Source organism: Anser brachyrhynchus (genome assembly GCF_964034855.1).
Source record: "Anser brachyrhynchus genome assembly, chromosome: 2".
NCBI classification, from domain to species: Eukaryota; Metazoa; Chordata; class Aves; order Anseriformes; family Anatidae; genus Anser; species Anser brachyrhynchus.
Window position 1 is genome coordinate 84,728,866 of NC_137695.1, and position 19,809 is coordinate 84,748,674.

Genomic DNA, 19,809 nt, shown 5'->3' on the forward strand with positions numbered 1-19,809 from the left:
TTTGTGTCAGATCCCTAAGATGTTTCAAAGCCAACGATGGACTCCCCCAAAAGGGAGTTGCTTGTGAATTGGTGAAGAGTTTAAGGAATAATTCTGACATCTAAGACATCATTTGTAAGTCTTAGTCTTGTTCAGTGAAAGACTGCTCATGAGGCAAGGCAACAAGCCCTCCTCCCTGAGCTTTTGGTTGTGATTTCCTGAAGTAGCACTAATAGCTAATATCCCACAGGTTATGGGAGCTGGTGAAAGAGCTTTGCTAGGCTCTACGCTCTCCTTACTGACTGCTTTCAATTATGTTCCCACAGGCTCAGTAATTTGCTTTAGGCTTATGAAGTAGTGTGAATTAATCTCCAGACTGACTTTATTCCAATACTTACTGCTGTACAGCTGGCAAAAGACTTTTCTTTTAACTGAACCTTTCCTTGTTTTCTCATTGTCTTCATTAACATGAAGGAGCAGAAACATAGATATGATTATCAATTATGACTATCACATATTTACATCTGCTTAAGATTCAAAGTGGCTGAGAAGGCAGTTTGTTTTATTCTGCATGAGAAAAAATCTTTTCATAAAAACCACACAACTTTTTAATGGTTATAAGTCTTGCTGCATTACTACAGCTAGAAAGCTGTATCACCTACAGCTACAGGTAGTACAATAAATATACTGTAAATCCTAAACTGGATTAATCTCAGCTATTTTAAAGATGTTTCAAGAAGCATGAATTAAGGAAGATTATAGCCATTCTTTTTTGGAAATTTATACAGCCAGCAAAAGTACTTGTTAGGAGGCTTTGCTTTCTTTCTCTAGTAAGACATTCTGGGAAATGTGTTCCTGCCTTTCCTCGCCCACTCCCGGCAGATATTTTTAACATAGGTCAGTTTGAGCTCTTCGGTGGATCAACATGATGCAACTTTGCATCTTCCAGTTTATAAAGATAATGTGGTGTCAAATATCAAAGTAAGTCCTTAGACCAGTCCCTTTAGTTATCGTAGGTCGTTTTCACTAGTGTTTTCCATACAGCATATCATCAGCTTGAATCAGTAACAGCTACAAACATTTCACCACGAGTGCAGCTTCTCTAAAAGCCTGGATGCAGATTTTGACTTTAACACTCCCAGGCAAAGTGTAAAGGCTGACAGACAGCTCAGCATGGGTCAGGTCACATGCAGAAGCTCTTGCAAGATGTATTGCCAAAAACAGAAAGGAGGCAACGAATTTATATCCCTGCATGGGAAGAGGTGACATGACCAAAATCTCTTGAAATTTGTGGAGCGGGAGAAGGAAGTAGAGTGGAGGAGTACCCTGCGCGCAGAAAAATTCTCATCCACTACGTCAACGTTACTCAGGGCTGGCGGGGCAAGTAGAGATGGGGTGAAGGATATGTTACGCAGCGATGTGTATTGCCTATTCCTTTTAGACACAGAAGAGGTGCAGTGGGGCTGCTGCCCTGCCCATGTCGTGGGCACCTTCATCCCCCCCCAGGCTGCTGCTCCCCGGGGCAGGGCTGACAACAGCGTTGCAGGCCCAGGCTGAGCAAAAATGGAGGTGCTGGGCCTGTGGGCGCTGAGGCCTTATGGTGTTGGAGCGGGCAGCAGGGGGTCACCCTGCATTGGGATGGTTGGGTGTAGGGGTGGGTCTAGGGATTTTGGGGTGCTGATTGCTCTGCGCTACATTTTGAAGTGTAGAGAGGAAGATAGGAAGCAATTTAGACTGAAAGTGATTTATAGCTCTTTCTGCTATTCATGCTTACTACGCTGTGAGCTACTCACAACACAGGCTCCAACAGCATGAACAGAAATGGCCGTAGGTGTTTTTTCTCTCCAAGATATTTTTAAGATCGTTTGAGGGGCAGAAAGAGAGATAGCACAGAAGCAGAAAGAAAGTGTGCTTGCAGATGGTTGCTGGTATTTTTGTTTTGTTTCTTGGGGGAACTGGGCCTGGCCTAAAGAGAGAGGTGGGACGCGTGAAAGGGAAGGAAAAGGTAATGAGAGATATTGAGGAGAGAGGAGAACGATGAACCTGCAGAGTGAAGTTGGTGGTGTGGGAAGGATGTTATCTAAATATAGCACCTGTAAGTAAGTTATTAGAGTGAATGCATGATTGACTGGAGGATGTTTGCAAAAGTTTAAGTCACTTAATTAGCCTTAGTCACTGGCCAAATTGCTTGCTTTCTCTTGAGCATACATAACGGTGTTGGTTTTTGTTTGTTTGTTTGTTTTCTGCAAATAATTTTTAAATAGTAATATTTGAGGCCTTGAATATCCGCTCTTAAGCTCTGTGAGTATAGTTCCATATCTTTCTGTTCCACTAAGACATTATATCCGTAATAAAACTTGTAAACCAGGTGCACTTTGTGTTTTTTGGAGGAAATAACACCTCTACCTCTGTCTGATCAAAAGCCTGAACTAAAATCCCTGTAGCCAAGCAGTCATGGTTTTCCCAAAGAATTCTCTGAAATCGATTTATTTTGTACCTGATAGGATTGCTCACAAAGGTTAATGCGTCTGTCGCCCCCAAGGGAACGGTGGGTGCAGTCATTAATGAGTGCTTTTCTCTCTTTTCTGTTGGTATCAATGGCACAAATAGCTTTCTGAACCTTGGATTCACTCCCTGCTTTTTACCTATTCTCCTTTTCTTCCTTAGCCTCCACGACTCCTTCTGATCAGGTTAACTTGTTTTCATTTGTAGCAATCATTCATCAATTTATTCTGAGAACTTGCACAACCGATATAGAAATCCATTAAATTTGTATAACAGGTTAATCTCAACTAATAATTACTCATTAATCTTGCTGGAAATACACATTTTCTTCAGCCCATTGCCAAGCCATAAGCACGAGGAAAAAAAAACTGAAGTATTTAATCTGTTTTGTAAAGTTTGTTAATGACAAATTCTGGCTGACAGATTGGAAAATTAGGTCCTCTGTGTTGGGGTGCATTCAGTTTTAAAAAGTGATTAACTATATGCCAAGCTGTCAAAGAAATTTTGCATGAAAAAAGAGAAGTTGTTAACATTATGTCTGTGCCCAATGATTTCATAATGTACGTTTTAAATATACATAGGAAAAAAAAAAAAACCAGCAGTATATGGACATTTTCAAAAAGCGGAGTATTGAAACTATCAAAAGAGAAGCCTGAAATGGCTTTTTTCTCCCTCACACCCTCCCTCTACTTTTCCCCTCATCTTTGACCTTAAAAACACTTCCATTTTCCCTCTAAAATTTTAGTTACATCTGCTTGGTAATTGAACTGAACACAGAATTTGGCTTTCCTGAAGAGTTCCTCCTTATTCTTGCCTTCCCACCAAGCTGCAGCTGCATCCTGGAAGGCTCTGTTTTCCAGGGCAGCAGGATTTACTGATACAGGTAGGCCAGAGTTTAGGATGATTTTGAATTCCCATGCTTGCTTAGTAATTCGACCTGTGTTAGGGCTATTTGCTTAATGTATTATTTCTGCAGAGCTGGTAAAGTTTCTGACTAAAGGTCAAATTGATTTCTCAGCTTCTCACTGCTGTACTTACTTCTGCTGCTTCTGTGCGCTGCTATGTCTACATATTCACTTCTGATTGATTTTCTTAATTCAAAAATTGACACAGAAAGTATTTTCTAATTAAAAGCATGTTTGTCAGTACTGTCCAACCCCATCATGGATTTCCGTTATGTTTTTGATTACTAGCTCCTGACCTGTATATGCTGAGGTTTACTTGAAAATCAAAATCTTCGTTCTCCGTACAAAATTTCACCTTTGTTCTCATCTCTTACATTGCACCATGTTCTTTGGCAAAAGGCATACCTTCATTTTCAAGATCTTTTTGGAGGCAAATAGCAGGCTCACGCCACCAGGCAAGTAGAATAGTTTTATATTCAGAAAGAAAAGGAAGATAACCAGTTGTGAGCAGCAAGACTTTATTCCTGGTCAGAGATGAATTCCCAGATAAAAGGATATATTTCTTCTTTGCCTTGTGACGCAAAGTCAGACTTTAAAAGCTTTCTGCTTGTTTGGAGTGACTGCGAGACTGAAGAAGTGACTCTGTGCAAGACTGTTATGACATGTGAAGCTACAGTGTGCTTGTTCTGCAGACTCAAAGTGCCCCCTTGGCTCTTGAACTCATTTTAGTTTGATAGAAAGCCCATCACAACGTTTGACTATTACAAAGCTTCAGCATCGCAGGTGTTGAACTATACCTGCCGTTTGTATACATCAAACAAGGAGTAGTAAGTGGAATTATGTTACAGACATTGTTTTGTGTTGTGGTGATAAATTATTTCTGTCACTGATCACTACACTAGCCGTGCAGTACACCACTGTAATAATACATTTTCACATTCCATTTGTTAGTTCTAATATTGATTTTTTTTTATTTTTCAATATACCTTTTTTTTTTTTTCCCCCCACGGAACTTACTTTACTATTACATAAAGTAACTTTGAAGTTTCCTTTATTTGAAGAATAACTTTTAACTGAAAAAAAAAATATATCCTATATTTAATGGCTAAATAGCACACATCACTCAGTCCTCTAAGATTTTAACAGTGAAGCATATCCTCTCATTAATTTGGTTTTCTATGGTTCCATATTGCCACTGTGACAAATCAGTTGTTGAGGTGAGACGTACTATGAATGCACTTGCGAAAGAAGCACCTGCCTTCCTTTTATTTCTTGTGATTGTGCAAAATACTGGTCTCCTGGAACAGCACTTCTAACAACAGGGGCATCCTCTGCTAGTGTGTAAGATCATTCATTGTGTGGGTACTCCCGCACCCCTTCTTTGTCAATTGTTCAGCATAATACTGCTAGTCAGGGGAAAAGAAAGCCTTTCATTGTTTGTGATGTGCTGTTTCTTTTTCCATTCTAGTATTTTGAGCTAGAAGTATGTGTCAGAAAGATATGAAATGAGACCTTGAACTCTGAATCAGCATGGATAATTAGATTTTGGTTGATAAGAAAACCTTTACTAGCAACTTTTTGATGTGAAACTAAAGTGAACAGGTAGTTTTCTTGTGCCAGCACATTGTGTTCAGCATTGCTGGGTGGATTTTTTTAATGCAGTGAACAGGCAACCGAATCATTCTTGGAGACTTAACCAGCAGTCGTGCCTGCTGGCGCGCCATTTTTCTTCTGTTTTAACTGCAAGAGGAGATATTGTTAACAAATTGTGAACTACAAACTGGTCCTATTCGTGCTTATAGTAACACAACACAATTCCATGAATTGTAGAAATAGAATGTGTGTGTGTGTGTGATTTCTCCAATGATATAAAATTTCTCGTTATAATAAATATTGTATGTTCTACTGTTGCCTCAGCAGATTGCACAGATTTGATTGCCATAAAGGATATCCTTACCTTTAAAACCATAAGCATGAAATACAATTAAACTGTATACCTATGAGAAATCCAGAAACACCATATGAACTTTTTAATTGTACATCTTGTTTTTCAAAAATTTTCTAAAGAGCATATCCAGAAAACCTTTTTGTAACTTGCAGAAATCACCACTATCCCAGTTAGTTGGGGTTTGAGAACAGCACTTCCATAAGTGCTAGCTCTCCATAGTAACTCTGATTGCCACCCATTTGTTACCACTGGAATCAGACTGGGTTTTACTTCTGGGTACCAGGAAGTCATGGATGTGCCCAACCCTTTTCAAATTGTCTTATTTTCTACTGGCATACTTCAAAGTGGCTCCTATTCTGCAAAGTTATTGTTGGCTGTGGAAGAACTTTCAGGAATACTTAAAGCCGTTTTAAAACGGTAGAGAATTTCTAGGTAGCACTTTTAACAAAGTTTAGCAGAATATGTTCTAGTGCTTAGTCATTTTCTCTTCTTTCTTAAAATCAGTGAAGTGATTGTTCCCACAGACAGTGTAACAGGGTAAGTTTTAAAGACTGCTTGCCCTATAGTATCTCTTTAAAAGAATTCTGCTATTCATTAATTTTGCAGTACATAAAGAGTGGAAGGTGGTGGAAATAAATGTTATATATTGCTTTCTATTCAGACCATGAAAAAGGCTTTCTTCTTTTTTAATGGAAGAACAAAATTCCCTATGTATACTGTTTGACTGAGCTGAGTATGCAATGCAAGAGATATTGTAGGAGTCCACAGAGTCACCATGCACAGCACAACACAAAAACCTTGTTTGTTTTTGTTAACCTCAAATCAAAACATAAATGTGAATAAAGCACCAGAAGAAAATGGGACATAGGTCTGAGTCTTTGGAAAGCATCTGAAGTTTTGCAGTAATTGCAGAGTTGTTTCATGGTAGCTTTAATGTCACAAAACAGAAAATGGTAGTAGAGAAAAAGGAATGATTCTGGAGTAATCTCAGCCTACATATGCATAGACTGTCAAGCAGAAGAACAGCTAAATGTGCCCTAGAAAGGATTTAGTAGACAGGGAGAAAAAAAAAAAAAAGAAATCTGTATGAAATTAGTTCAGTAAATATTTATGTGGTTTTAAGTGTAGTAATCTTATTTCTGCTTTGCACAGCAATTTTTTGCATGTATGCATCCTCTTGGCTTACTAGACACATAAAGGAGCGCACAAGCTAACCTTTAACTCTGGCCTTAGTATTGCTCCCTTGAAATGTTTACAGATTTATCTCTTCTGAAAAAATATAGATTTGAATATTGTTGTTTTCCATTCAAATTATAAAGAATGCATCTAGCTGCTACGCTCTAGATGTTTGGAGATGTTGGAAATGATTCCTAAAGAATCAGTGTGAAGAAGATGGGCACATGCATTTATGTCGATTTAAAATGAAGTGAATGTCAGTGCAACGATTTAGAGAGAACCATTCATATGCTGCATAAGCAACAGAAAAATCCTGCACATATATCTAAGCTCCATTCTTAGTGTACCAACTTAAGGGCAGTGACTATTAGTAGAAAGCCTAAAATACATTATAGAATTTCCTGCTATTTCTCCTTGTTCAAACTCTCAAAGTTTGCACATCTTCAGTCACACATCTTGAAGTCAAACATCAACAATGCACTTAAGGATCTGACCAAATTAAAGGAATTCTTGTGATTCAGAAAAAAGTATGTATTCTAACAACATGAAGGGCTTATACAGGTTTAGAATAAAAATAGCTTTCTTCCACTTTCATCAATCAGTTTTATATGAGATAGGATCCAGTTACATCAAGATTGCAATCTGTGCAAATTTCAGATATTTAACAACCCTCTCATGATTCAGTGCCAATCCATTTTAACTAAAAATCATTGACCTCTGCAACAAGAGTGAGATCCCTTTGTATTTGATAGTCATAATAAATTTCTCTAATAAATGTACTGCTAGATTGCAAGCTCTGTGTACTGCTGCAACAGATGCGATGACTTTCCAGTACCCATTGCATTCTTTTTCCAGCAGAGCTTTTCTGAGACGGTGATGCGTATTAGCACATTGAAATGAAACAGGATGGCCATTCACAATGTTTCAATGAAACAGAACGTGCTCAGACTGCTGCATAATTAATTACCCCTTGGAGATATTATTTCATGTGGAGTAGATTTTCTTCTATTAAATTGCCATTTATTTGTGACCTTTAATTTATCATAAACAATCTTCTTTCTATATCCTAGGCAGCAACAGAGAACAACAATAAATTGTTCCATTGTTCTCCTTAAGTGACACTTACAGCTTGGCAGAGTTACAAGGAAGCCAGTATGTTTGCAATTTGGGAGCTAAAATAAAGGGCTTTACAAGGTATTTTCCATCCATTGCCCCCAGCAACATTTTACATCCTTGAAATTTTAGAAAGACAGTTAATTGTTGTGATTTCTCCTTCCAAAAGTTTCTGGGAGAAACAGCTGGTGGCATCCTGTTCCGTTAGAGCACTGGCCTCCTCAGGTGTTTAAAAGAAGTTCTTAATGCTAAGCCCAGGTGCACATCTGAGCCTGCTTAGTCACTTTCCTTTCTTCCCTCTGACCCCTTTTTGGGGAGCTCTGGGAGCCCTCTGTGCTCACCTCTGCCCCAGGGAGGGTGGATTTATCCTAGGGAAGGCTGGTAGAAACTGAGTCAGCACTGGTTGTTTGTTTTCTTCAGACCCCGAAATGTCGCTCTTCCTTCTCAAATGCATATCCGGTGTGCTATAAAATGAGGCAGAATTGACCTGAGCTCCACTGTGACATTTAGAGAGAAGACTACTGAAATGCGCACTGAAATTTTATGACTCCCAGTTGCTAATGGTACAAGTTGTTGATTGATAGAGGATGGTAGGTACTTGACCATCATGTTTCAGAAAAGGGGACTACTATTCTACTTCGTAAGTAGAAAGGAACTATTTCTTGAAAATCTGGATTGAATATTTTTTTTTTTTCCTTTTCAAGGCTAAAATGCAAGTAGTCTAATCCATCAGCCTTTTAGCTAAACATCGCCAGCAAATAATGAAGAGTATGTACTGTGAATTTTTTTTTTTAAGTAAAATGAGTACATTTACTTTCATTAAAAGCATCATTAAGGGAAGTGCTCATTTTGGAGTCTAAGCTGATGCAGTTTTATTCAGATGAAATATTTGAATATGAAGCTCATATTTCTGTGAAAGAAAGAGAAGGCTGTTTTTCATGAAAGTACCTTGTATACAAAATAATCAAATAGCTGTTATCCTCCAGCGTTCAGATTGCGTAGATGTCGGCCAACTGCGATGTGTAGTGCAAAGAAGGCACTTGAGCAGGAGATCCTTGGGAGCAAGCTAAGCCTTTTCGACTTGAGCGGAATAATCGAGTCGCTTACCCGTTTGCACCTCTCTCTCCAAAGACCCATAATAAGCTTTCCCAAGCGCGACCGCATCCCCAGCGATCTGGCAGGAGTTTGTGGGAATCCGTCAACCATTTTGCTTCTGCTTTGTTGCCATCTTTGGCATCTCCTCCTGCCGAGGCCTCTCCTGCCGCCAGTGCAGGCCTGCAGGGGTGGGCATGAAGGGTCCTACAGGGGCAGCTGCTTCTGGGCTCAGGGCCAAGGGCAGGATGGAGGGGAGAGGCAGGTGGCCCTTGCCTTGTATCCTTGCCTGTTGGTGCTGCGCGTGCTCATGAAGGTGTGGGTATGAGCGATGGGGGGTGATGGGGAGTGCTGCTGGCTAAGTGTGCCGTTAGTTGAGGGACAGTCTAGGTGATATAATTCAGTTGTATTTTATGAATCTACGATATGATTGTATGATTTATGATTCATGCGTACTTTATGAACCTACAATACGACTCTATGATTTAATAGAAAAGATTCATAGCTGCTTGTGGCGAACTCCGCCAAGTTTAAAAGCAGCAGCAAGCGCCCAGAACGCGGTGCTTCACACTGTGGGGACCGCCAAGCCAAGCCGCCCCGCTTGTGGTGAACTCAGCTCCAGGCTGCGCCGTCTCGAGGTCCTACAGCGGCCGGGCGACTTTTGCCTGGAGATGGCAGGCGGCGCAAGGGGCGCGGCGCCATTACGGGGCACGGGGCCAGTACGGGGCACGCCGCCATCATGGGGCGCGGGGCTGCCCGCAGAGGGGCGCCGGGCGGGAACGGGCGGTGGGCGGGGCGATGAAGCGTTGCCTGCACGGCGCGGCGGGGGCACGCGCGCTGTTGCCATGGCGACCTTTGTGCCTGGCTGCGCTCGGCCCAGCCGGCTGGGCGGGCGGGCGGCTCGCTGCTCCTGCTCCTGCCCCTGCCCTTGCTCCTGCCCCTGCCCCTGCTCCTGCTCCTGCCCCGGGGATGTCCGGCAGCGCTCCCCGCCGTGCCCTCGCCGCGGTTCCGAGGTGGTGGCGGCGGGCGGGCGGCGCCGTGCCCTGAGGGGTTGAAGCCGCTGCGGGCGGCGCAGGTAAGGGGCCGGGGGCGGCGGCGGTTGCGGGGCGGAGGGGCGCGGGGCGTCCATTTTGGAGCCGGCTGGGTGGCGGCCGTGCCGCGCTCCTCCTGCCTGTCCTGGCCGGGGACTCTGGCTTGTTGCAGCCTGCCTCGGGTGAAGAGTGGAGCGAAGGAGGCGTTCCGCCGAGATAAGGCATCTAACGGGCTGATCTCTCTTGCCCCGAGGTGTCTCTTCCAAGTAGCGCGTTTTGGGCGCGCGGACCTGTTGCTGTGCGCTTTTACCCTAGAAAAGCTGCTCCATAAACAGAGTTGTATCCAGAAGATTGATATCTTCTTCTTCTTTCTTGTCAGAGTATCGTATTGAGTAAGTGAGAGTGGGATTTGCTTCCCTCGTAATTCCGTGTAACTTCAAAGTCCTCAGTAAGCTTTCCAGGTAGACTTAAGCGTAGATGGGTCGGCTAACTTGAAACTCGTTACAGAAGATTAGCGAAAACGATGCGCGGTTACGACCTGCTCAACTCACCTGGTGCTGCTGAAGTCCCAGGGAAATGGGACTGACTGCTCAAGGAGCTAACTGAATTAGTTTCATGCGCAAGTGAGTTGCGTGAAGCAGTCCGAGCACGGACTGTGTTCTGGCACGGGTCTGCGTACAGATCTGCGTGTAAAGTAACAGGTTATTTACTGGCCTCATCTTTTGGCCGAATTCAAGAGAAATATCTGAAAAGCTTGAGAGAAAAACAAATCCCCCTGTGTCTAGTACTTGCTACAGAAAAAGTGTACAGAGCGATAGATTGGTTCTAGGTATTGACTCGAGATACTGCGGAAGTACGTTGTGGATTAATACTGTTTATTAGGGGAGAGTGGTTTTCGGCTTAAATGAAAAAGCGTGTACCCTCCAAAAGCTCATAATGAATCAAACATACATCTTTCAGGGAATTCTCTTTTGATATTGCCCCATAGGGGTTAGATGTTGTTAGAAACAAAAAGCTTTCTAGATTAAACCAGCCTTATTGCTCAGTCTTAAGGTAAGGACTGGTTTCTGCTCTCTCTCTCTCCCCACCCTGCCTTCCCCCCCCCCCCCCCCCCCTTTTTTTTTGCATATTCTGGAGTGTTCAGCATGAAAACTCTTGCTTTGAATGTTCTGACCCCTAATAAACCAACGAAACTATTTTAATCACCTCAAGATGAGGAAATAATTTTATCTCAAAAAAGTTTGGTGAAACTAAATCAGCATTTGACAGTCATTCAGTAGCTTAAATGCTTTGCCCAGTTGTTCCAAGCTTGTTCCTAGTTCTGGTTGCACGCAGCTTTTTGTTAGTGGCTTCTGAAGCTAAACATGAGAAGCATCCTGTTCTCCTCTCCCTTGCTCCGAAACGCAAAGTGTGGAGACCCCGGTCTGGTGGGATGTGGGGTGGGCACTGAGGCGAACCAGGACCGGTTAATGAGGAACTTTGCAGTGCGTGCTGACAGCAGTGATGGACCTGACATTGCCTTAGGGCTTGGTTTCAGACTCCTTTTCTAAAATCCCCTGAGTCAGGCGTAGAAATCCAAATTCGGTGAAGTCCCTAATCGAGTGCGCTCTGTGGAACCCAGTGCAGCTGATAAATATTTCAAGAAGCTGAAAGTTAGTGATACATTTTAAATGCATTGCTAAGCTGAGAGACTTCATGGTCCTTTGCATGCACATTTGCATTATTCATTTGTGCTTTGCAGGTAGATAATGGGCCAAATTTATCTTTAGTATTACTCCACCAATTTCTGAGTAACTGTACTAATTCAACCGTATGTATATCTTGATTTTTTTTGGAAGTTCAAGGCAAAGCTGGAATTACTTCAGTGATTTTTATTATACAGGTGGAAGTTGTTTATGTAGAAACTAATAACGTATCAGTAGCTTAGGCATTCCTTCATTAAAATAGTCATAAGCAGAAGGTATAATTTCTTTTTTTCCATAAAAAGAAGAAGGAAAAAAAAAAAAAAAAACCAAAGAAAAAGTCATGTTCAGTCTTCTAGTTGCTGCTTTAGGCTTTTATTTGCTGGACCCAAAGATAACTGACAGAGATGTGACAAAACTGCTGTGTGCCTGTAGGAAAAAATCATCCTAATAACCTACTAAATAGAAGGTCTTGACACACTTTTTTTGTAGTGTGATACTTTTTTTACAGTAGAGACTTTTTCCTTATTTTACGTAGCTTTTCATACAGTGGGTCCATGATACACTTGCTACATTTGTGTGTGTGCATGCATGTATGTAAATATGTGTATAAGCTGAATGCATGTCAGTATCTTAAATATATTAGGGACTTCTCTCTCTTAGGCAGAAGTAACAGAAAACGGCAAGCCTTGATCTAACACAAGATGTAACATGCCGCTATCGGGTTGGATGTTCGGATGGGGGAGTAAATAGTGCATCTGATGGACACTGCTAGCCCTACATTTAAATCTGGTATATGAAATTGGTCATTCTTTTATTGGGGTTTTCTTGATTTTTTTAAAAACTTTTTTTTTTTTTAATTAGAGATCAGTGCTGTAGGAAATAATTGGGAACATTTTAATGAGAAACTTCAAATTTGAGATCCAAAGAGGTCCTTTCAGAAGAGTGCTGGCAGCAGTTCACGCTGTTACGAATAGTTTCCTCCAGAGGTCTCGACCTCTGGCGTGAAGCTCTCAATGTGGCCATTCCATTAATTTGCCTTTGAAAAAGCTTGCCTGATACTTAGGGCGGGCACCTCATTTTCCCAGCCTTCAACATGTGCCCTGTGTGGCTGCAGAGCTGTGAATCTGTCTCAGTCCATCTCAAATGCTACCGAACTAGGTTTTTTCAGGATCTGGAAGAAAAAGCTCTGGGAAACACAGCTGGCTGCCAGTCAGGGTAGGGCTCTCCCTGCACGCCCTGCGCCTCACCCTCTAGTTATGGTGCGTGACCGTGCTGCTCGGCTCAGGGCCTTGGTTGTACAGCAGAGGAGTGGAGAGGGACAGATCAAAACTTGGGAGTGGATAGGAAGAAAACATAAAGTACAGTTAGTATAGTGCCTGAAAATTATTAATGTTGTGTAAAACTTGTGCTTTGACCAATGCTAAAAGTTTTTCTTCTCGGTGGATTGAAATATCCTGAAGCTGAACAACTTCCACAGCTGTAGAAGTTGTTGGAGAAGCTAACAGTTTGGATGCTTCTCCCTGCTGGGCTAAGAAAGGCTGTAAGAGAATGAAATGAGCGTTCAATGACAGCCTCTGCTGAAACTTCAGGCAGTGAAATAGATAATATTTGAAACTGTGAGATATAACATTAGGTCCTTTGATGATCAGCTGACACTCAGGAAGATGTCACTGTGTGTTGTCTTGCTGTGGCCTTCATTTCGCTGATAGTGATGAATAGTGATGATAGTGATGAATTGATTTTTCTCTTCATTAAAAGAAGGCTTGCATTGTTTAAATAGTATCATCAGTGAGTGTGTGTGGCGTGTGCTAAGATAATTTGATCATGTAATAAAGATTTATATTGACTATAACCATTCTCCTAGGGTTGTACAAGTGTTGTCTAAGGATATTTGTGGTGGAGTGGTAGCAAATAGTTCATTTGGGAACTGAAGGCAGATGTCTTTGCTTTCTAGTACATAGTTTGCTTTCTAGCTCTATACTGTGGTGAGAGAAAGGTAGGCTGCTTTTCCAGCCCGCAATGTGGCCCAGCAAACTGCACAGGAAACAAAAGCATCCTCATTCCAGCCTTGGTTGTGCAGGTGCTCATCTCTTACTTGTGAAACCACTGCATCTTCATGCGTTTCAGTTTCCTTGTGGTATTTCTAAGGTAAAACATGGTTGAGTTAGCCTCTGTCTATTGCTCCCCTCACTCTTGTTTTTGAGTGAATTTATTGGTAAAGTTTCAACATTAATAGGCAGTTCCATCTTGATTTCTTACCTCAGCTGACCTGGTTCAGTGCTGAGTTCACTTTTCAATGTGTACAACTTCAACTTTTCTCAAGTTTTCTCAAGTTTCAGAGTTTACAAGTGTGCTGAAGGGATATGCCAAAATCTAACACGTTCTCTTGCATAGATATGAAAATTCATCCATCATCAATAATATCAGGGCTACTTTTGGCTAAAATGTAGATAGCAACATAAAAGTGAATAGTCTGTGTTACATACGTTTTTGTTTTGTTTTGTTTTTTACTGTTATTTTAGTGGCCCATCTTTAGATGGGCCAATATTTTATCACTGGGCCCAGTGATAGCATGAACCTTGTAATGTTTTTCTTTTGGACTGTTAAAGCTGTTTGTTCTCACATGTTGGTCAATAAGCAATGAAACTTATAACTTGGAAAACTTCAAATTCTTCTGCAAGAGATGATAAATTGTCAATTAGTACAGAAAAATAAAAAGATCTGCTAGCAGAGATTTAAAAAAATTGCCTAAGTTTTTTCTTCTGTCCTTCAAGGTTGAAGTGTTATGCATCAGCACTGCTCTGGTTTCAGAGCAGCTTTCCTTTGGCTCCACAGCTGACTCATCTGGTTTGGATGCGCTAAAAAATTCAGTGGCCAAATTTCAGATGGAGTGTTGAGCATACAAATGGCTCAGTGTGAGGTTTTTGTGAGGAGCAAGTTCTCCTCCTCGTGCTCGGGCTGTGCTCCTTGTCTCCAGCTCTCACTGCCCAGTGACTTTTTTTTTTGTCTCTCCCTAATTCTAGAAGCCATTATTTGTGCACAGCCAAATACTCCTAGGCTATGACAGTTTTTAGAAAACTTCCCACCTAACTGGTGCTCAGACTTACCCTGTGAGTCCTTCAGAAAAGCTTCTGTCAGTTTAGTCCCTGCCATTAGCCTGGGAGGGAACCGTCCCTTGGTTCTCATGTGAAATTCAGTGCCATCAAGCAGGAAACCTGTGGCTGCTGGGTTAAAGAATATATTTTTAATTTGTTTCCAGTGCTTTCCCTTTCCTAACCAAATCAGTGACTTGCAATAAAAGCCAGAACAAGTTCTCAGATGGTTTTAAAAAAAGATAATGAGATCTATTGAAGTTAGTGCAGCTTAACTGACCTAGAGAAGGTAGGTCTGTGCTGGGTTGCTGTATGGTATACTTCCAGCTGTGGAAGAGACTTAACTGAGCTTTCAGGAGTCATAGGTGGTCTTGTGTAACGTTGTTTCAGCAAATGCACAACTGCTTTAAGTGACTTTGGGCATACTGAATGAAATCACATATTGGCATAACCTGTGGAGGAGGAAACATCACCTGCTTTATCTACATAAATTGCTTGAAGCTGTTCACCTAGTAAGATGTGGTTAAAAGAACAAAAAATATATTTTGTACATAAACTGTGAAAAACATTTTAACTAACTCTTCAGTATCCTTATCAAGTTTGTTTCCTTCTAAACAGTCATGAGGTTAGATGTCACAGTAGAAAAGCATGGGCTCAATGTTTATTACGCTTCAAAGACTGACTTATTTTAATTTTTACAGAGCACAGATACCTAAAAAATCATTCCCAATAAGTGATATGGTGGTGCTAGGATTAGATTAATAGTTTGTTGGTTTTTTTCTTCCAAATGATTAATTGAACAAGCATATAGAAAATAATTTAGAGCAGTTTTATTCTAACTATTCGCATACTCATATGTAGTATAAAACATGTATTGAGTAGGTGTTGCATTAACCATATTTCCTTCTTTTGACTCAGTTTACTTTAAGCCTGGATTCTCTGGTGCAGTAATGCTAGTAATTTTCATCAGAAGTAATACAGCTTCTGTAAGAGATGCTGTGCATTCACAATCAAAACATGAAATGTAGTGAAATTGTAGTTATAGGGGTAGGAAATTTATTTTCAGTAACATAATAGAGTATATAGATTTTTCATTCATTTTTGTCATAGGGCTTCAACTCTGGTTGTTTCTCACATCCATTTTTAGAGCAGATCAGAATGCACCTCCAGTATCTCATTACCACAGATAGCTGCATTTACTGATGTGCAGACAATCCGTGTTTTATTGTGGTGTTGGTTGTGTTTGTGTTTTTTTGTTTGTTTGTTTTTTGTTTAAGACCATTGTTCTAATATTATTTCCAAGGTGAAATAGCTATTATTTTGTTAGCTTTTCAGCTATTATTTTGCTATTGCTCTAGGTACCCTATGCAATTTATTCTAATAAATATTTAAATAAGGAAAACTTTCTCTTTTAAAGTGTACCCATAACAGGGCTTTTCAAATGCCACTGTCCCTCTTAAATAAAGTTCTGCAGTTGTTTAAAAGCACATGCATATTTATATGCTGTGCAGATTTACCTAAATATAAACAATATCGAAATGAGCTCTGCATTTAAATAAGAATTTTATCTGGAGCATGTATGTAATGCTGTGTTCATTCCACAAGTTGCCTTTGAAGAATAACATTTCACAAAACACTGTTCCTAACAGTTTTGTTCACAGTACCTTTTACTTTGACAGTGTGTTATGTTCACAGTGCTTAACGGTAATTTAAAATTACATCATTAATTTAATGTTAAATTATCATATGAACCTGTGTAGTGTGTAATAAATATTGTAGGAGCCGAATGTCATATATTGTCACTAAGTTCTGGTATGTTTAGGACTTTAACTCAGGCATGCTTTCCTTTGTTCTGAGGAGCTCAGTGCTCACTTCCAGCTGGCTGACTAGGCCAGAAGTTAACTTGCTTTGTAGTCATAGCTCTGTACTGGACCTGAAGATAAGTCTAGACTTCGGGGAGGGAAAAGGAGGATAAACAATATGCAGATCCTTTAAAAGGTTCTCAGGGTCTGTTTTTTGTTCAGACTTCTAGCTCAGAGATCAATCCTTCCAACTCCAAGGGAAAAGCTGCTGCTCTTTAACAGCATGCTAACAGGAGATCGATGGTTGGAAGGAAGGAAGCAAGCAGCAAGACTTACAGATCCATCATCATGTGTTGAGTGAGACCCAAAGCACCTTTCCAGTGTTCTTGTATGCATTTGGATATTAGGTTCCACTAAAGTAGGACGGATCAAGAGATTGGGAAGGAGTTCTTCTGTGCACTCAAAGAGTACACTATCCAGAGGACTACCTGAAAACATTACCTGAAAGTTACAGGATTTCATTTCATGGATAAGCTGTTATAGCACCTTCCCCAGACTTGCATGTTTAGGACATCTTTGTTAGCCTGTTGTGTCAGGATCTTAAAATTTAGTCAGTTTCCCCATGTGTGGGTGATGACTTGCATACAAACAACAGCACTGCTTCAGAGCCCATGCACTATGTTTGTGAATTTCTCCATTTGTAGAAAATGTCACCTGTACTGGTATTCCGGAAACACCAATAGACCACTGAGTATGCGATTATATATTTATACCCTTGGCATCAGAAATGACGTGATACATCTCAGCCTTTGAGGTGCAGTGGGAATCATGCTTGGTGATATTTGAGAGAAACAAACAGGCGGGATAATTTTGGCTACGGCTTCAGTTTGTCATCTACTTTCCTGCAGGTGCATGCTCTTAAGACATGAGTGCTAATGTTCCACAGGATAAGATGCTCACTGCTGGAATTAGTAGCCAAATCCCATATGCTTTGGACTGCGAACTATTGTTGTTGTATGTAAACAAGAAAGTCATCAAACAGCCACGTGCTTGTAGGTGGTGATTACCATCCAGCCCATGTTTAGGTTCAGAAATACAGCACTGACAAGGAGACAGTTGCCTGTAATCACAACAGGTGACAGCAAGTAAGGCATATGTGTCCAATACACCATATGAGCACTAACCTATCATCAGGGCAGCTATCATAATTATATTGGGGTTGTTTTAGGTGTTCTCATATTTGAAGTATTTCCATGGTTGATGAGACCACCGAGGAAGTCTTGAGCAGCTGGAAGGGTGTCTCTTCTTCCAGAGTGCATGGTGGTCTTACTTGTACTGGATCTCCTGACTGTTAGAGTTGTCTTCTCTGGCTTATACAACTTTCAGAAACAGCATTTTCTTTGACATTACTGTCACTTTTTTTTTCTTTTTTTTAAACTAGGAATAAAGCATGTCGCATTAGGAGTAACCAACTGTGTAAGTGATTCTGGCAGTGCTGCATCACTTCCTTTCCTCTGTTAGGCTTTTACTCATGTTCGCTCCTGTCATCCTACCTTGTTATGAATGAGGCTTGCTAAGTTCCCGAAGGCTGCTCTGGCTTAGGGCTGTCCTTCTCTTACCTGATGTTATGTATTGAAGCATATGGTATGTTTTTCAATGGGAATTGCATGAGTTCATCTAAAAGCAGAAGTTGTTTTTTTATCTGAATTCTTTGTTCTTTTTTAGTTGTTGACATGCTTAGAAATTGCACATATGGCTATAGTAAATTTGCTCCTAGGGATAAGCGAAGACTCGTTTGCTCATAAACAGAAATGCAAATGCAAATATTACCTGCTTTTTTTTTTTGAGCGCAGCTTTATTTTGTCTGTAAATACATACAGATTAAAGTGTTTCTTGTAGAGTATATTTTTGAATTTGCAAACCTTTTTTTCAAAGAAATTGAGATTTTTAAAACAAAAATTAATTCAGATATTGATTCCAACTATTAGTTACTGGGTTGCTAGAAATAAATTCAATATTTTGAATGCTCAAAATCTACGATATTGTTAGACTGCCAATATCCCTTTATTCCATTTCTTTCCTGTAGCATGTTCAGAACTTGGGGCTACTGCATTGCTTCAGCTTGGAAAGTCTGGCAGCAGTGATTATTACTGTTTCCTATTCTTTTAGTTTTCGGCATCAGCATTATACTGCCCCAGAATGGAAATGAGCATGGATAAATGTAGAGGCAAGGTGTCCAGACACTCGTTTCTGAAAATAACCTCCTTTTGTTAGTAAGTAGTACAACAGGGATGGCTGTGGCCTGCATGCAAGATAAGGCAGCCAAACAAATAGCCTGGTTGGATATGACCTCCGAATAGACTCTGGATATATGTTTGGACAAACTCTGAATGGATTTGTTTTTAAATCTTTTGTCCTGCCAGGGACTCCTGTCCTTACTTTTACGTTTGTATGACAGGAAACACATTGGTCTGAGTTCTAATTAATACTGGCTGTTGAAAAACAGAAATGCTATCCATAAAATCAGTGCAACTTGTATTGGGACACAGGCGTGTTCCCCAAGCTGTTGCACAACCTGCTTGTGTAACTTTCCTTCCTTTAAACTTTTATTTTTAATGTTTCTGGAAAGCTTAACCAAATGGCTTTGTTTTTTATTAGTTTGAAGAAATCAGCTGCAATTTTGAGATGGCACAGGGACTTCATGTTTTCTCATTGATTTTTTTTCTAAATGACAGAGTAAGTTTATTTAAGAAAAAGTGCTGTTCCCTTTAAAAATTAATACATCTCAGAAGGCAATTTGGAAAAAATGAAATCTGTAGTCTGTGAAGGGAATGAAAGTGCTTCTGCATCTGCTGTGATCTTTACAGGAACTTTCGGGCACTAGGTTGACCTCCTTTCCAATGGGAGCTCAGTCGCTATTGATGGTCAGCACCACCCCTACTGTTTCCAGATGCCTTTCTGTCATGACATAAAAATACTGCTACGTGTTAGGGAATTACTGTTCATTACATATTTTTGTTATCATCTCATGCTGGTCCCTGAGGAAATTCTGAAGCACACCCGAGTGGGAACATATAGCTGTGAAGAGCACTGACTTTTACTCTTTATTTATATATATTTTTTGTGAAGTTGAAAATTGATTTCAAAAGATCGGTTTGGCCTAGTTTACTAAAACATCTGCTGAATTCATGAACAGCTTGTCTGAGCTCAACAGCAGGAGAAGCTGTAGTCGATCAGTTCTGCCCTCTTCAGCAGGTGTAATTTCAGTTGATGGAAATTGCAATACATGGTTTCAGGGGACGTGTGGATAATGTGTCCAGATGACAGCCGCATCAACAGAGTACAGAAAAAAAACATGGGCAGATGTTTGGGATATTCTGTCTACATGGATACATGTACTTAAATTCACTCTAATGGAGTTTATCTACTGTCACGTTGTGGTTCGCTCTGTTACGGAGAAGGATTTTATGGTAGGCTGCTA

General features: G+C 40.6%; 1 protein-coding gene across 12 annotated transcripts in view; it reads left to right on the forward strand.

Annotated features, from left to right (window-relative positions):
• Positions 1–19,809, forward strand: part of CTNND2 (catenin delta 2) — a 645,658-nt gene that overhangs the window by 211,813 nt on the left and 414,036 nt on the right. Inside the window, exon 1 of one of the 12 annotated variants that reach the window (XM_080578783.1) lies at positions 9,523–9,793. The exons of 9 other annotated variants lie outside the window; for them this stretch is intronic. The gene's annotated coding sequence lies outside the window, so the exon portion shown is untranslated. Of the gene's footprint in view, positions 1–9,522; positions 9,794–12,020; positions 12,650–19,809 lie in introns of those variants that run through there. 2 more of the 12 variants (XM_080578776.1, XM_080578784.1) reach the window with 2 other exon arrangements.